General features: G+C 31.7%; 1 pseudogene across 2 annotated transcripts in view; it reads left to right on the top strand.

Moving 5' to 3' along the window:
* LOC111292039 (actin-depolymerizing factor pseudogene) overlaps nt 1-17,324 on the top strand; it is a 28,073-nt pseudogene that overhangs the window by 625 nt on the left and 10,124 nt on the right. The window lies entirely within an intron of this gene.

Here is a 17,324-nt window from a genome sequence, read left to right on the forward strand (position 1 = left end):
TAAAAACCCTTAACTTTTTTCCCTTGATCTCTCTCGGACCTCCCTCTCAAAAACTCTCTCTCGGGTGCCTAGGATCTCATTCACTTCACCCCCTACCAGAAATCACCAAGCTTAGACGAACTATCCCCCTCAAAACACTTTCAACAGCCTTTGACAGAACCCTCATCCTCATGCGTAAAAAACCCAAAATTTCAAACAACCCCCCCAAAATACCCCAAACAGAAAAACGAAACAGATCTACACAAAAAAAAAAAAACACAGTCCTCCTCGCAGGGAGGAACCTCAGCGCCACAGCCGCCTGAAACAAGAAAGAGAAATCATCAGTTTAAGCTGTCCGAAAATAAAATAAAAGAAAAAAAAGGAGAGATCAGAAACTTTGAAGGTCGATTCGCGACCATTAAGGCTCTTTCAGGCCAAACGAAGGTCGGATTCAGAAAGAGGGAGTCGAAAGAAATTTCTGGCGACTTTCTGACCTTTTTTCGGTCACCGGCGACCACCGCCGGCGGTGACCCACACGCCGACCAGCGCAGCACCCGACGTCGGATTCCGACGGAAGCCAGAGAACCCCCAAAGCCTTTTTTTTTCTGTGAAATGAAATGAACTAAGGAAAAAAAATCTGATTTTTATAGAAAACATAGGGGCAAAACGACGTCGTTTTGAGCATAGGACCAAAATGACGTCGTTTCAAGCATAGAGGATCCGCGCGTGAATCGAACCCGACCCGAGATCCACGTAACTCGATCCGATGGTCCGCTTCAATCAGCCTTGAACTGGTTCAGATGAACCGTCAGTAAACCGGTTTGAATCGCTGGATCATTGAATCGTTGATTGAACCATTGAATCGGTCAGATCCGTTCAGACCAGTGTTGACTTGACTGTTGATTGGTCCGGTTCAGGTAAAAATTTTTTTTTTTTAATTTTTCTAATTTTTTATACTATTATTTTTGTTATTTTAAGTTTTTATATTTATGCATGATAAATGTTTAAAATTATTAGGATAAATATCTAATTATTTTTTAATAATAATAAAATGAAAACAATATAGGATAATAGCTAAAAAAATATTTAAATAATAATAATAATGGAATAATCTTTTTATTTTCCCTGCCTGGATGTTGGAGGGAATAAAAAAATATTTTTTTAAAGAAATAATTTCGCCTAGATGTTGGAAAATTATTATTATAAAAAAATACTAAATAAGTTAATAATTTTGATAGGTTTTCATAAAAAAAGATTTAAAAAAAATATTTTAAAATAATAAAAAAATTTAATTAAAAAAATTATTATATCTCTTAAATTAATTTTTTTTAAAAAAATTATTATAAAAATTAAATTTACTTCGAAAGTCCGCCTAGATGATGAGGATTTTTAGAGATGTTCACGTTTTAATTAAACCCCAAACCCTAAACTTAAACCCTAAACTTTTACCCTAAATCTTTTTTAAAACTTTAAAGATACGTGTGAAAATCTCACATGAAATGGTTTGTTCCCAAATGCTGCCTAAATGATGGGGTATTTAGGAAACTCCATTTCATTAAGTTTTTCACACGAGTTCTTAATTCAGATTAATAATAAGATTAATAAATAAAAAGTATAACAGTAAATTAAGATCTTAAATATAAACAGTTGCACTTAAGCTCTGTCTAGATGTTGGAGAGTCGTGGTGGTCTCATTATACTTAAGAATCCAACTTTAAAATTGCATCTCATCCTATATAACATTCATTGGCATACATACGTTAGCATGTTATCATCGATAATTGTTTGCATTATTCTCTCTTTAATTTACTGTTTGATGATAAAATATTTTATAATAAAAAAAATACTTAAATTTTTTTTTTGTGATATTATAAAACAAAATAAAAATAATATTCCGAAAGAAATAATTCTTGGTACTCTGCCTAGATGTTGGAGTCATTAACAATTATTTTTTATAAAGATTGTTATTTCATTTTAAGGATTATTGTGTTAAATCTTAAGCAAAAAGAGTTATTTTAAATTCTGCTTAGATGTTGGAGAATTTTAAGACAATTCTTTAACTTAAAGATTTTTTCAAAATTTCTAAATAAAAATTTAGCAAAATTTTATTTTTTCAAATGAAACGAATTAGTGTTAAATTTTAAATTAAAACTATTTTTTATCCAACATCGAAAATAACGTGTAATTAAATGGTACCGATTTATGGGCGTTGTGGGGGTGCTAATCCTTCCCCACATGTAATCGACTCTCGAATTCAACTTGATTTTTTGTAGATCAAAATTTATCTTTTTGATAAATTTTAAACCCATTTTTATAATTTTATTAAAAAGATAAACTTTTGGTTGGTTAATCACCCTCTAACAAAGATTGGTGGTGACTTTTTTTATTTTTTTCGATTTTAAACACTTTACGTCTGGCGGTCTCAAAATCGTTATGACAGCTTGGCGACTCCACTGGAAATGAAATTCGAGAGTCAAGCCAAAACTTCTAATTATGCGCTATTAAGAATTGTTGCATTTAATTGGTTTTATTTGACATTTCATTTAATCTCCTTTATTTTGATTTTTAAAAAATATATATGTTAATGAATAAGCTAAATTGTATGTTAGTTGTTATTTTATTTTAATTTTGGGTTTATGGTATTTTGATTAATACATTATTTTACACACACTTTGCATATTCATGCATGAGCTTTAGACCCGGGCTCTATCCCTTTTAGGAGGAAGTGAAGTAGCTACGCTCTCGTAAGGTGATAACCTCCGTATTTGCTAGCGAAATATTTTCACTCAGATTAACCCGTTTCGTTATTAGCTTGCAATGGGTGAGGATCGGGGAGCTTTATTAATCTATAATAGACGATGATGTGAGGAATAGTTTGGAAACCTTTAGACACGTAAATCTTAACCTGGCATATAGTGAGCAGTAAGGTCTAACTTTAGGATAGAGTCATATTATCATTTTTATGAGAAAATTACATAAATTAGGACATTATGTATATTCTGTTATGACATATGTTATACTTGTTCATTCATTTATTCATTTTTATTTATTTGTTTTGTTTACATTATTGATTTGTTTTGTTGTCTTCGATTTTGTTGCATGCATCATATATGTACCATATTTTTAGAGGGTATTGTTTTGGATCAATCTTCAGTAAGAAAAACTTTCAGAAAATCTAAAAAGATGTCGTCTGTGTATAAGAGTTACTTAGAGGTCAAGAGTCATTCAAAAAGTACTCAAGGGAAAGAAGGAGATTGCTTAGTAGATGGTCACATATCGGTGCTACCACAGTCAGTGTATATGGATCTCAGTGAGAATAATATATCAGAATTGAAAGCCATTTGGAAACAGTGGAAAACAGAGAGGAATCTTTTTTCAAGAAATACGGGGATATAGCACTGCTTATGTCAGTGAAGGTTGATGAACAGTTGATGAGAGCCGCAATACAATTTTAGGATCCATCTTATCGATGCTTTGTATTCAACTAAGAAGACTTGACCCCCACGATCAAAGAATATTTTTTTTTATTCCGGATAGAGTCTACCAATCAAGATAAGATCTATTGGAAAGAGCATAAGACTACCGGATATAGAAAGAAGTTAGTTAAGATCATACAAGTAGAGGTTGAAAAGAGAGACAAGCACAAGAAGGAAAAGAACGGGGTTGAGATCATTCCATGAGCTTTTTTGCTCGAGTACATAAAAAAATATATTGAAACTGATCAGAGATTGGATGTGTTTGCCTTAGCTATGTATGGATTGATGATATTTCTTAAGGCATTAGGACATATAAAAGCATTAGTGATTGACTTTTTTGAGCAATTAGATAAAGGAATAAATCTTTCACCAACTATTTTGGCAGAGACTATTAGATCACTTAATTTTTGTCGAAGAAAGGGTAAAGGACGATTTATGGGGTGTGCTCAATTGCTTTTTGTCTGACTTAAAAGCAATTTTTGGGGAAAAGAAAAGACGTCATTTCGGTCATTTTTTGTTCATTTCAGTCATATCAAGGAGTTTATTGCTAAAGAATGGAGAAAAGATTGGACAAAAGGTCAGTGGTTGGCATTTTTTCTGAAGCTCACTAGTGAGAATGTAACATGAAGGGCACCATGGATGCTTTCGATGATCATCTTGTATAGTTGTGGAGACGAGTCATGGGTATCTTTGTTAGGAATATGAGGGGCAGTGAGTTATGCGCCCTTTATGGTTTAAAGATAATGACTCACGGCAGTTTATCCCTATGACTCATAGGCTTGGTTTACTCGAGTTTGATTATAGAACACCCGATTATGTGAAAAGGGTTCGTGAAATCATCAAAGCATGAAAACAGGTCAACCAAATGAGCCCAGCTAGATTCACAGATAATGTTGCAGAAGGTTACCTTGCGTGGAGGATGAAAAGGGTTAACGAAATTAGACCTTTACTAGTTGATGTTTCAGAGAAATTGTCATCTTTTATTTCAGTATCGGTATTGTCGACCTTTGAGATCGCTCAACGAGAGTTTGAGATTGAAAAGAAAAGGTTAGAGAAAGAAAAAATGACTATGAGGGATCAGGTTAACCAATTAAGATATTATTTGATGATGAGAGATGATGTAGTACAGAAGTTGACTAAAGAATGAAAAGTATTGAAAGAGGATCTGTAAAATTTACATCAAGAAAATAAGAAATTGAGGTTGGATAATAGACCTTTAAAGGGATCCAAGAAGGATGTGGAAGAACTACGAGATATGGTGAAATATTGAAAGAACAGAGCTTGAGAGAACAAAGAAATGATATTTACATTCACCAAAGAACAGCATGAATGGAAAGAAAAACTTTTAGGAGCTTCTGAAAAGGTAGCAAGGCATCAAAGAGTAAGTAAAAAGCTAAAAGCTAAACTAAGGAGGGAACAAAACAAGAACTCCGATTTACAAAGTGAGAAAAAAGCCTTAGAGCATGAATTAATGAGCTTGGAGCTTCAAGTGACAAGCAATCAGAGTCACATAGACAAGATTTTGACTGAGTGGCAAGAGAGAGGATTATTGGGCTTGCACTAGCAATATGGAGATAGATGCTCGAGAGATATGACGAGCGAAAAGTTTAGGGAGGCAGCAATACATCGAACATCTGACTGCTCAAATCTACAAGGCTGTTCGAAAAGCAAGCAATATTGTTGAAAAATCGAAAGCACTGAAATGAAAGATTGTACCAACCCAAGGCCACAATAAAAAATTATTGCACTTTTTGTATGAAGCTAGGGAGCAATATGCTCAAATCAAATGTTTTTATGGCTTTAATGTAAGAATGATCGAATGATGTATTAAGACTCTCATGGTTAATGGAAGTTTCTTTTTGTTTCGATCGATTCAAGATAGTACCCTAATTTGCATTTCATTCATTCATGCATGCATTTTTATAAATGTAAATACTAAGAATAATATTAACGATATTATCTCATGCGATTTAATTCATGGCTAATAAATTAAGGTTCAAGGATAACAAAGTCAAGGAATCAAAATTCATCAATTTCGCATAGATATAATACTCGTTCTCAGACTCGAACCATTGAAGAAGAGAATACAGCTAAATTTGAAAGGGTCGAAAGGCTACCGGAGGAGATACGAGAAAGAGTGATGGAAATATAATAAAGCATCGAAGCATAAATGGTTGAGAATCAAGACAACTGTTGCTTGGTTCAATGAAAGTAAAAAGAGTCATTGGGTCATCAAGGACAGGAGATGAGGTTAATATGGAAGAACCATTATAGCCCTCGGGATTCACTCCGCCTCAGGTTTAGGTTCAAGTTCCTCGAGGTATACACATACAACCACCAAGTGCACAGCCATACCCCTATGTCAATCATTCTGTAAGTCAACAACCAACCCACTTAAATACTAATTTGGGACCCATCCCAGTCGATCCCATCATGGTATCGAATCTTGATGATCTTGTTGAACAAGAAAACTCTCACGAAATGTCAGAACCTATTATAAATTCAAAAATTCGAAACAAGTATGACTAACTCGAAGAGAGGATCAAAGCGGTTGAAGGTAATGATATTTATAGGGTTATTGTCGCCAATGAGCTCAGCCTAGTGCTTGATTTGATTATCCCACCAAAATTTAAGACTTCAGATTTTGAGAAATACGATGGAACAAAGTGTCCTTTTGCTCATATTATCATGTTTTGTAGAAAGATGACAGGTCATATCAATAACGACAAACTATTGATACACTGTTTCTAAGATAGTTTAACTGATTCAGTAGCTAAATGGTACGTGTAGTTAGATCGAAGCAAGATCCATTCGTAGAAAGACTTGGCTAAAATTTTGTTTGCTCAATATAAGCACGTCTTGGATATAGCCCCTGATAGGCTGTCATTGCAAAATATGAAAAAAAAATCGACGAAAACCTTCAAGGAATACGCACATCGATGGAGAGATACAACGGTTCAGGTCCAACCGCTACTGATTATTAGAAAGATAATTGTGTTATTTGTCAATACACTGAAGGCCTCGTATTATGACAGATTAGTGGGGAATGTCACGAAAAACTTTTCTGACATGGTAATCTCAAGAAAGATGATAGAAAACGCTATCAAAAGTGGCAAAATTGAAAGGTTCGAAAAGAAGACAATAACTTTAAAAAAGAAAGAGTAAGAGACACATGCTGTCACTCACAGAAATCTCTCACACCATCTTTTTGTCCCATATAATCCATATCCCTCTTACTACCTTGCCACAAATCAAATCTCTCAACAACCATACCATTATTGAGCACCCCAACAACTGTTATTTTGATCAAGTTTTAGCCTTCAACCATCTAATTACACCTCTGTACCTTTAGTTCGACCATTTACTCGACCAATTTACCTAACAGCAATCAAAGAAACTCACAGAATAATAACAATCGGGAAAGACCTCATTTTGACTTAATTCTCATGTCTTACACCGATTTATACCTTTAGTTAATGAAAGGTCACCTTATCGCTCCTACTTATGCGAAACCATTAAAATCACCTTACCCAAGTTGGTATGACCCTAATGCCAAGTGCGATTATCATTAGAGTTATAAGACACTCTACTAAAAATTGTACGGCATTTAAACACAAGGTGCAAGGTTTGATAAATGATGGATTTTTCTCTTTTAATACCAAATTCAAGCCAAGTGTCAGTGGAAACCCTTTGTCGGATCACACCGAAGGAAAAATCAATATAATGGGTAAGAAAAATATATGAAGATGAAAAGATGCACGAATGAAGTAAAGACCTCTTTTGAACGGGTGTACGACTATTTGTATGAGACTGGCATGATTCAACCATTATTTTTGGATGACAACATAAGTCATGAAGACCTTGATCATTTTTGTAAATACCATGGGAAAACAATTGGACATTCGATCCAAAGTAGTGAGGTCTTTAAGCGAATGTTGCAGAGCTTAATGGATGAGGCCATCATTGAGTTTTATGATGAATGTGATGAAAATAGTGTGAATACAGTGGGTGACGAGCATCCGAACAAGCCTTTTATCTCCAAACCTTTCACTGTCTACTATGATGAGAAATCAGAGCCTCTAACTGAAAAAATCATCTCCTATTCTAGGACACCAATAACCATTTATGTCTCTAGTCCATTCCTTTATCAGACCGACAAAACAATCTCATAGAGATACGATTATGATGTAGTGATGCGAGGGTCTAATATGACTTCGAATAATTCAAGTACGGAGAATACTGCTAACATAACACGAATAGGAGGAATGACCCGAAATGGTCGAATTTACACTCTTAAAATGTCAGAAAGGGCCAAGAAAGGGAAAGGTAAGATAGGAGAAGAAGACACAAATGAAAGTCAAGATTCTTAATCGATGGTAAGCTCGGAAGTGGAAGTTAACAAACCAGTGACAGAAAAAAAAACTTGTAAGTTTCTAAAGATCATCAAACATAGTGAGTACAGTGTGGTTGATCAGTTAAATAAACTGTCAGCTCGTATTTTTTTACTGTCGTTACTACTGAATTCTGAGTCATATAAGAATACTTTGCTGAAAGTGCTCAACCAAGCTTATGTCGAGCATAACATTTTTGTTGATAAGGTAGATCACATGGTTGAGAATATTATAGCCTCGAATTTCATCACCTTAAATGATGATGAAATACCTCCTGAAAGAGGTGGTAATGTTAAGGCTTTGCATATTACTGTCAAGTGTAAGTCCCACAATATGGTCAAAGTGCTGATTGAAAATGGATCATCTATTAATGTTATGCCTCTGACGACATTGTCAAAGCTTCCAGTGAATCTTTTTCACATGCGAAATAGTCATATGATTGTAAGAGCGTTTGCCGAGATGCGAAGAGAGGTAATTGGCGATATAGAGATCCCATTACAGATCGATCATTGTACCTTCAACGTCATATTTCAAGTAATGGACATAGCTCCTGCATATAGTTGTCTACTTGGAATACCTTGGATTCACATGATTGGAGTTGTACTTTCATCTCTACATCAGAAGGTAAAATTTGTCATGGAAGGAAAACAAGTTTGTGTGGATGGTGAGGAGGATTTATTGGTAACAAAGACCTTGACAACTCCCTACGTTGAAGCAGCAGAAGAAGCGATTGAATGTTCTTTCAGAGCTTTTGAAGTAGCAAATGCTACTTACATAAGAGAAGAGTCAAGGATGTCGATCTCTCAATTGTCAAAAGCTACGAATATGGTGATCAAGCAGATTGCTGGTAAGGGTTGGCCAGGGATTTAAATAACGGTCGCGATCACGTTTTCGGTCACATAGCATTTGTCGCGTTTTCGAATATAACGGAGATAATTGCGATCATTGCGGTCATCACGGTCGTGAATTTTTTTTTTGCACAATTTATTATAAAATGTAATAATTATAATTATAAAAACTCTTATTCAATGATTTTAAAAATAATTTATGACACTATGTTTTTTATTTTCTAAAAAAATTATTCACAATTTTATTTAGATTATAAAAAGCATTCATATTTGGTTTATCCATGAAATTTGTCTTGGTCAAGTTCATATTCAATATTTATTCTAGACAAATCAAATATTAACAAAACATAATATGTTAAATATCAAGCATTTAATTTAATAAAATTACAAACTTAAAAATATAATAATTTCAAATTTCATCAACTACAATTATTGATATATATTTCAAATTTTATCATATGGTAGAATGACGAGGAGGATCAGATTCTCTATCTTCACTTTGAGAGCCAAGTTGACTCCATCTCCATTCTTGAGGCCTTTATTCTTGATACATTTGAGGTGGAGGATATATTTGAGGATGATACATTTGTGGTGAAGGGTATATTATCTATGTATATCATATTAAATTATTAATCTCTTAATTTTTTTTAATTATAAATCTTCAATCCCTCTAATTAGATTTTATCTAAAAAAATTTCAAAAATTAAAAGTTTTCAAACTTATATTTTAATAAAATTTTCAAACCTAGATTTTTTATTTTTTAGTTTTTAATCTTAATAAGAGTAATAGATCATAAAATGCTAAATTTGTTAAGTAACTTAATTTTTTTGATACACTAATTGATATAAATTTTTTTTATCACAAGCAACTTTTAATAATTATATAATAAATACAATCTTCAATAATTACACAAAAATAATAAGAATTAATCTAATATCAAAAGAATTGGCAATAATATAAATATCAAAACAACAAAAAAATATTAAAATTCAGATACAAAATTATAAATTAATATATAACACAATCAAAATATAATATTTATTTTAATTATTTTTCATCTAACTTATACAAAAAAATTTATCAAAACTTTTCATTTAAAATCTCTATATTATATTAAATTATTAATCTCTTTTTTTAATTATAAATTTTCAAAACCACTAATTAAATTTTATCTAAAAAATTTTAAAAAATTAATTACAAAATTAAATAAAAAAAATTCAATCTCACCTTTCAAACACCCCACCACACCCAATTTCTCCCCATCTTCCTCCCAACGCCTCACCACACCCAATCCTTCCTCACCCCATCAAATCTCTCCTCACGTGCCTAATATCCCAAATTTAATTCTTTCTAGCAAACGGTAGACCCTTCTAGAAATGCTAATACTCTATTTTATTCATCTTCTTCTTCGTGCTGCCTTCCTTGGCTTTCCAGAATTTTTTTCTTATCTATTTTTTTTTCATCTTTTATTTTCTCTCACATACCTTTATCACTATCACTTGCTGACTTACCTAGTATCTACGGATACCTCGTTCGTCTTTCAAACTCTCATAACAGATCATTTTACAAAAATTTTACAAAAAAAAGGTAATTTAACTTTCTTTTCTTATCTTATTTGATCTTGAATGTTGATTGAAAACTTGAGATTGATTTGAATTTAAATGCCGAAAATATTGATTGAATGGTTGAAACTTGAAATAATTGATCTATTTTTTAACTCGTTTTTAAATTTATTTTGATGATAAAGATCTGAGATTGTGAGCTTTATTTTTTGTTTTGGCTTTTATTTTTACTTTTGCACATTTATTGTTTTATTCTGCAGACTTAAAGTTTTGTTTTTTTCTTGAACTATTAGATTCATGAGTAAAAAAATAGAATAGCGGCAATAACGGTCCGTAATTGCTGTTATTGCCTGTTACGTCATTATTTTACGATTGTTACTCTGTATTTTTACTGTGAATGAATTTCTCAACCTCTTTTTATCTAATAACTGTAGCGGAGGGTGGCGTTACCGTAATTTTACAGTAGCTATTATGTTATTCAACCGTTATTTGAATCCTTGCTTATGAGTGCTGATAAAAAGAATGTAATGCTAGAAAAGAAAGAAAAAAGAATGTAATTTCGGTCTCTTTATTCTCTGATTCGCGATTTAATCTCGGTCTTTTTATTCTCTGGTTCACGGTTTAATCTCGATCTCTTTATTCTTTGATTCGTGGTTTAATCCTAATCCTAGCATTACATTCTTTTTATCTAGCCTAACCCCTATCTTTCTTTATTTTCAATCGGGTATAGTACTCTTGCGATTCCTTGTAAGGTTTTTCTTAAGCCTTGCTCGGCTCGTCAATCCTTACCAGCAATCTACTTGATCACCATATTCGTAGCTTTTGACAATTGAGAGATCGACATCCTTGACCTTTCTCTTATGTAAGTAGCATTTGCTACTTCAAAAGCTCTGAAAGAATATTCAATCGCTTCTTATGCTACCTCAATGTAAGGAGTTGTCAAGGTTTTTGTTACCAATAAATCCTTACCCCATCCACACAAACTTGTTTTCTTTCCATGATAAATTTTATCTTCTGATGTAGAGATGAAGGTACAGTTTCGATCGTGTGAATCCAAGGTCTTCCAAGTAGACAACTATAAGTAGGAGCTATGTCCATTATTTGAAATATGACGTTGAAGGTACAAGAACCAATCTGTAATAGGATCTTTATATCGCCAATTACCTCTCTTCGTGCCTCGTCAAATGCTTACAATCATATGGCTATTCCGCATGTGAGAGAGATCCACTGAAAGCTTTGATAATGTCGTCAGAGGTATAACATTAATAGATCCATTGTCAATCAGCACTTTGGCCATAGTGTGGGACTTGCACTTGACAGTAACATGTAAAACCTTAACACTACCACCTCTTTCAAGAGGTATTTCATCATCATTGAAGGTGATGAAATTCGAGGCTATAATATTTCCAACCATGTGATTTACCTTATCAACAGAAATGTTATGCTCAACATAAGCTTGGTAGAGCACTTTCAGCAAAGCATTCTTATGTGACTCAGAATTCAGTAGTAGTGACCAGGGATTCAAATAACGGTTTGATAGCAGAATAGCGACTGTAAAATTACGGTAGCGCTGCCTTCTGCCACCGTTGATAGATAGAAAACGGTTGAGAAATTCATTCACAGCAAAAACGGAGAGTAACGATCGTAAAATAACGACGTAACGGGCAATAACGGCAATAACAGACCGTTATTGTTGCTATTCCGTTTTTTTACTCACGGATCTAATAGTTCTAACAAAAAAATAAAATTTTACGCCTGCAAAATAAAATAAACCTGCAAAAGTAAAAGTAAAAGCCAAATCAAAAAATAAAGCTCACAATCTCAGATCTTTATCATCAAAAGAAATTTTAAAATGAGCTAAAAAACAGATCAATTATTTCAAGTTTCAAGTTTCAACCATTCAACGGTATTTTCGGCATTCAAATTCAAATCAACTTCAAGTTTTCAATTAACATTCAAGATCAAACAAGGTAAGAAAAGAAAGTTAAATTACTTTTTTTTTGTAAAATTTCTGTAAAATGATCTGTTGTGTCTTGTGTTGTGAGAGTTTAAAAGACGAACGAGATATCTGTAGATACTAGGTAAGTCAGCAAGTGATAGTGATAAAAGGATGTAAGAGAAAATGAGAGATGAAAAAAAAAGAAATAAGAAAAAATTTCTGGAAAGTCAGAGAAAGTAAGATGTAAGACGAATAAAAAAATGAACAGAAAAATGGAGCGTTTCTAGAAGGGTCTTCGTTTGTTAGAAAGAATTAAACAATTTGATATATTAGGCACGTGGAGAGATTGGATGGGGTGGGGAGGATTGGGTGTGGTGGGGCGTTAGGGGGAATGTGGGGAGGGATTAGGTGTGGATTGGGTGTGGTGGGGCGTTGGGAGGAAGGTGGGGATGGATTGGGTGTGGTGGGATGTTGGGGGGGAAGGTGGAGAGGGATTGATGGGGGTGGGGAGGGATTGGGTGTGGTAGGGTGTTTGGAGGGTGGAATTGAATTTTTTTATATAATTTTATAATTAATTTTTGAAAATTTTTTAGATAAAATTTAATTAGTGGTTTTGAAAATTTATAATTAATATAATATATATATATTTTAAATGAAAACTTTTGATAAATTTTTTTGTATAAGTTAGATGAAAAATAATTAAAATTAAATATTATATTTTGATTGTGTTATATATTAATTTATAATTTTGTATAAGAATTTTAATTTTTTTGTTGTTTTGATATTTATATTATTGTCAATTCTTTTGATATTATATTAATTCTTGTTATTTTTGTGTAATTATTGAAGATTGTGTTTATTATATAATTATTAAAAGTTGTTTGTGATAAAAATTTTTTTATATCAATTATTGTATCAAAAAAATTAAGTTACTTAACAAATTTAACATTTTATTATCTATTACTCTTATTAAGATTAAAAACTAAAAAATAAAAAATATAGGTTTGAAAATTTTATTAAAAAATAAGTTTGAAAACTTTTAATTTTTGAAATTTTTTTTAGATAAAATCTAATTAGAGGGATTGAAGATTTATAATTAAAAAAAATAAGAGATTAATAATTTAATATGATATACATAGAGATTGTAGATGAAAATTATTGATAAATTTTTTATATAAGTTAGACAAAAATTAATTAAAATTAAATATTATATTTTGATTATGTTAGATATTAATTTATAATTTTGTATATGAAATTTAATATTTTTTTTGTTGTTTTGATATTTATATTGTTGTCAATTCTATTGATATTAGATTAATTCTTATTATTTTTATGTAATTATTGAAGATTGTATTTATTATATAATTATTTAAAGTTATTTGTTATAAAAAAATTAATATCAATTAGTGCATCAAAAAGATTAAGTTATTTAATAATATTTTTAAGATTAAAAATTAAAAATTAAAAAATTTAGCGTAAAATCAATTTTTAATGATGTAATAAGTAATATTAATATTTTTAAATATAAGTTTATTTTGTTTTTATACAAAATAGTAAGTATGTTACCACGTGAAGAGTTCCTGAGTAAAGGAGTAGATGGCGCGTCAAGTGATGGTATAGGTTGGCATTTTGGAACACCTGTGCGAAATACAAGAGGAAATGTTTTATGTAAACTTTGTGGTAAAGTTGTAAAAGGAGGAATAACACGTTTCAAAGAACACATTGCTCTTAAAACTGGCAATGTTGCCCCATGCCCCAATGTTACTGGCATGTTATGTTTTTTTAATTTTTTTGAAAATATTATTGTTAATTTCTTAATAAAAATTATAAAATTACATAAGCATGTGCAACTAATTTTCTTTTTAACTATATTATTAATAGGTATAGTAAAAGAAAGTATGATGAAACTCCTTCAAGAAAGCAAATCAAAAAAGGCTGACAACAAAAGAAAAAAAAAGAATTTTTATCATAGTTAAGAGGGGAAGATGATTATGAAGGATTTATTGATGAAGACATTGCTACTAGACAAGCCGTGCGAGATAGTATCCAATCACAACATGAGTGGCACAGAAGACAAGAATTCAGACAAAAAACTAGTGGTTGGAGTAACATATATGAAGAAGGACGAAGCTCTCATGGTTCAGTTGCTGAATATTTTGAAGAAAGAAAAAGAAAATCAACTCCAAATGAGTCTGAATTTTCATTAAGGGGAGCTGTTCCTGAATTGATTAGAAGTAAAAGTTCAAAACAACCAAAAGTAAGTGATTCATTTCTAAAGACATTAAGAAGAAAAATGGGTGAATCAATATCAAAATTTTTGATATATGATCGACTTCCTTTTCAATTAGCAAATTTTTCATGGTTGCATAATTTGATTTCTGCCGCAGTAGAAGTTGGCCAACATGTAAGACTTTCAACACCTTATGAGGTCTTAGATGTGTATTTAGAGTCTAAGTATCAACAAGTTCATGAATGGGTTAATAGATTAAAAGCTTATTGGAATGAATTTGGTGTCACTTTGATGTGTGATGGTTGGACTAATAGTTTGAATCAAATGCATATAATTAATTTTTTTGTTTACTGTAGTAAAGGGACTATTTTTTGAAAATTTGTAGATGTCTCAAGTGTTCGTAGTAAAGATACAAACTTTTACTACAGATTATTAGATGAAGTTGTGGAAGAAATTGAAGAAAAATACATTGTTCAAATAGTCACTGATAACGAGGCAACGCTTAAGGCTGTAGGAAAAAGACTAATGGAAAAGAAAAAACATTTGTATTGGACAGCATGTTCAGCTCATTGTTTGGACTTGTGCCTTGAAGATATTGGGAGGAAAAAAATGTGACAAAGGTTTTGGATGATGCAAAGAAATTGACTTGTTTTATATACAATCATATTTGGACTGTTAATTTGATGAAGAAATATACACAAGGGAAGCAAATACTTCTTCCTGCTCTTACCCATTTGCCACTCATTTCATACAATTAGAAGAAATAATGAGGCAAAAGCAAAGTTTGAGAGAAATGTTCAATTCAAAGGTTAGTACTTAGTAATTAGTACAATTATTTAAATCTAGCATCTTTTTATGATAATATTGTTTTAAAATATTAATTTAAAATATATTACTCTAAAAATTTATTGATGAATATATAGGAATTTAAAGATTCAAAATGGGGATAACAAAAATCAGGACCTGTTTATGAAGTCAAAAAAATCATTTTGAAAAAAGATTTTTGAAAAAAAGCAGGTGATATAATAAAAGTTTATGAGCCTTTGGTAAAAGTGTTGTGCCTTGTGGATGGTAATGAAAAACCAACAATGGGTTTTATTTACGAGGCTGTGGATAAAACTAAACAAGCAATTCAACAAACTTGTCGTTATTCTGCTGAATATGAAAATATTATTGACAATAGATGGAGTTTCATGCACTCTGACTTGCATTCAGCTGGTAAGTAAACCAAGAATATAGATGGTATTTAAAAAATATGTTTATTTTTTATACTTAAATTGCTTATATATTTATTTTTTATTACTTTAATATAATATTGTTATAAATTATGTTTAGGTTACTATTTAAATCCACAATTTCAATTTGGAGTAGAACATTCTACAAATGTATTTAAGGAAACATTAGAAGGTATAAAAGCAGTTATTGAAAGATTAGAACCTTCGATAGATACTCAAATCAGAATGATTAATCAGGTTAGTATTTAATACTATTTTATAACTTTAACATTTGTTTTATGTATTAAAAATTAAATTATTTTTTATTTATTCATTTATTATTGTATTTTCAATCGATGTAGTTATTATTTCGAGATAAGCATGAAACATTTGGTAGTCTACAAGCACAAAGAGCTTGGAAGCAAATGAATCCAGATAAATAGTAAGTTAAATAATTATAATTTATTTATATTATTTAATTGTATAGCCCATTGAAATTTAATTTAAATAATTTTATACAGCTGAGTGGTGGATGATATATGGCACTTGTGTTCCTGAATTACAAAAACTAGCAATCAAAGTGCTTAGTCAAACAACATCTGCATCAAATTGTGAACGTAATTGGAGCACATTTAGCTATATTCACACCAAAGCAAGAAACAGATTGAAGTTTGCAATACTCTAGAAACTTTTATATACCTATTATAACATGAGGTTGAGGATGAGACATCAGAAAAGAATGAGCATTGATGAAATAAATAATAGTTTTAATCCTATTAGCCTTGACCATATTTTTGAAGATGATGATCCACTAACAGAATGGTTGCAAGAGAAAGAAAATCCTCTATTAGATGGTCAAAACTCTGATTGGTTGCCTGCAGATAATTCTGATAATGAAATGAATGTTGAACAATCACGTCAATCTCAATAAAGGAATGTGTCTCATTCAAGTTCAAGTCCAACACCAAGTCAGAGTGATGATGGTGGTGGTTTAAGTCCAGAGGATGATGGTGATGGAGATGGTGATGGAGATGGTGATGGTGATGGTGATGGTGCGAATTTTGGTGATAATATGGATGCAAATCGACCTTATAGCCCACTTGAAGGAGAATTTGGGCTTGCTGCTATTGGTGGACTTTTTATTAATATGGCAGAATACGGAGGAAATCCATTTGCTGAATCTAATGAGGGTCAAAGTGCACGTACAGCTCGAATAAAAGGAAAAGCAAAGAAACACCACTATGAAATTTCTAGAGGTTCTTCATCTTCAAGTGAGAGACCAAATTCTAGTAACTTTGAGTATAGTGAATCATCTGCTAGTACTCAAAGACATTACTATCCACTAGAACAACATAATTTTCAACCTCCTTATGGTTATCCACCTCCATATGGTTATTATCCACCTCAAATGTATCATCCACCTCCTCAAATATATCCTCCACCTCAAATGTATTAGTTACCACAAATGTACCCTCCACCACAAATGTATCATCCTCAAATATATCCTCTACCTCAAATGTATCAAGAACAAAAGTCTCAGGGATGGGGATGGAGTCAACTTGGCTCTCATAGTAAAGATAGAGAATCTGATCCTCCTCGTCATTCTACCATGTGGTAAATTTGAAATATGTATCAATAATTGTAGTTGATGGAATTTGAATTTATTATATTTTTAAGTTTGTAATT

The sequence above is a fragment of the Durio zibethinus genome, chromosome 16, assembly GCF_047325235.1.
Source record: "Durio zibethinus cultivar Kanyao isolate XHJ-2024 chromosome 16, ASM4732523v1, whole genome shotgun sequence".
Classification (NCBI taxonomy): Eukaryota; Viridiplantae; Streptophyta; class Magnoliopsida; order Malvales; family Malvaceae; genus Durio; species Durio zibethinus.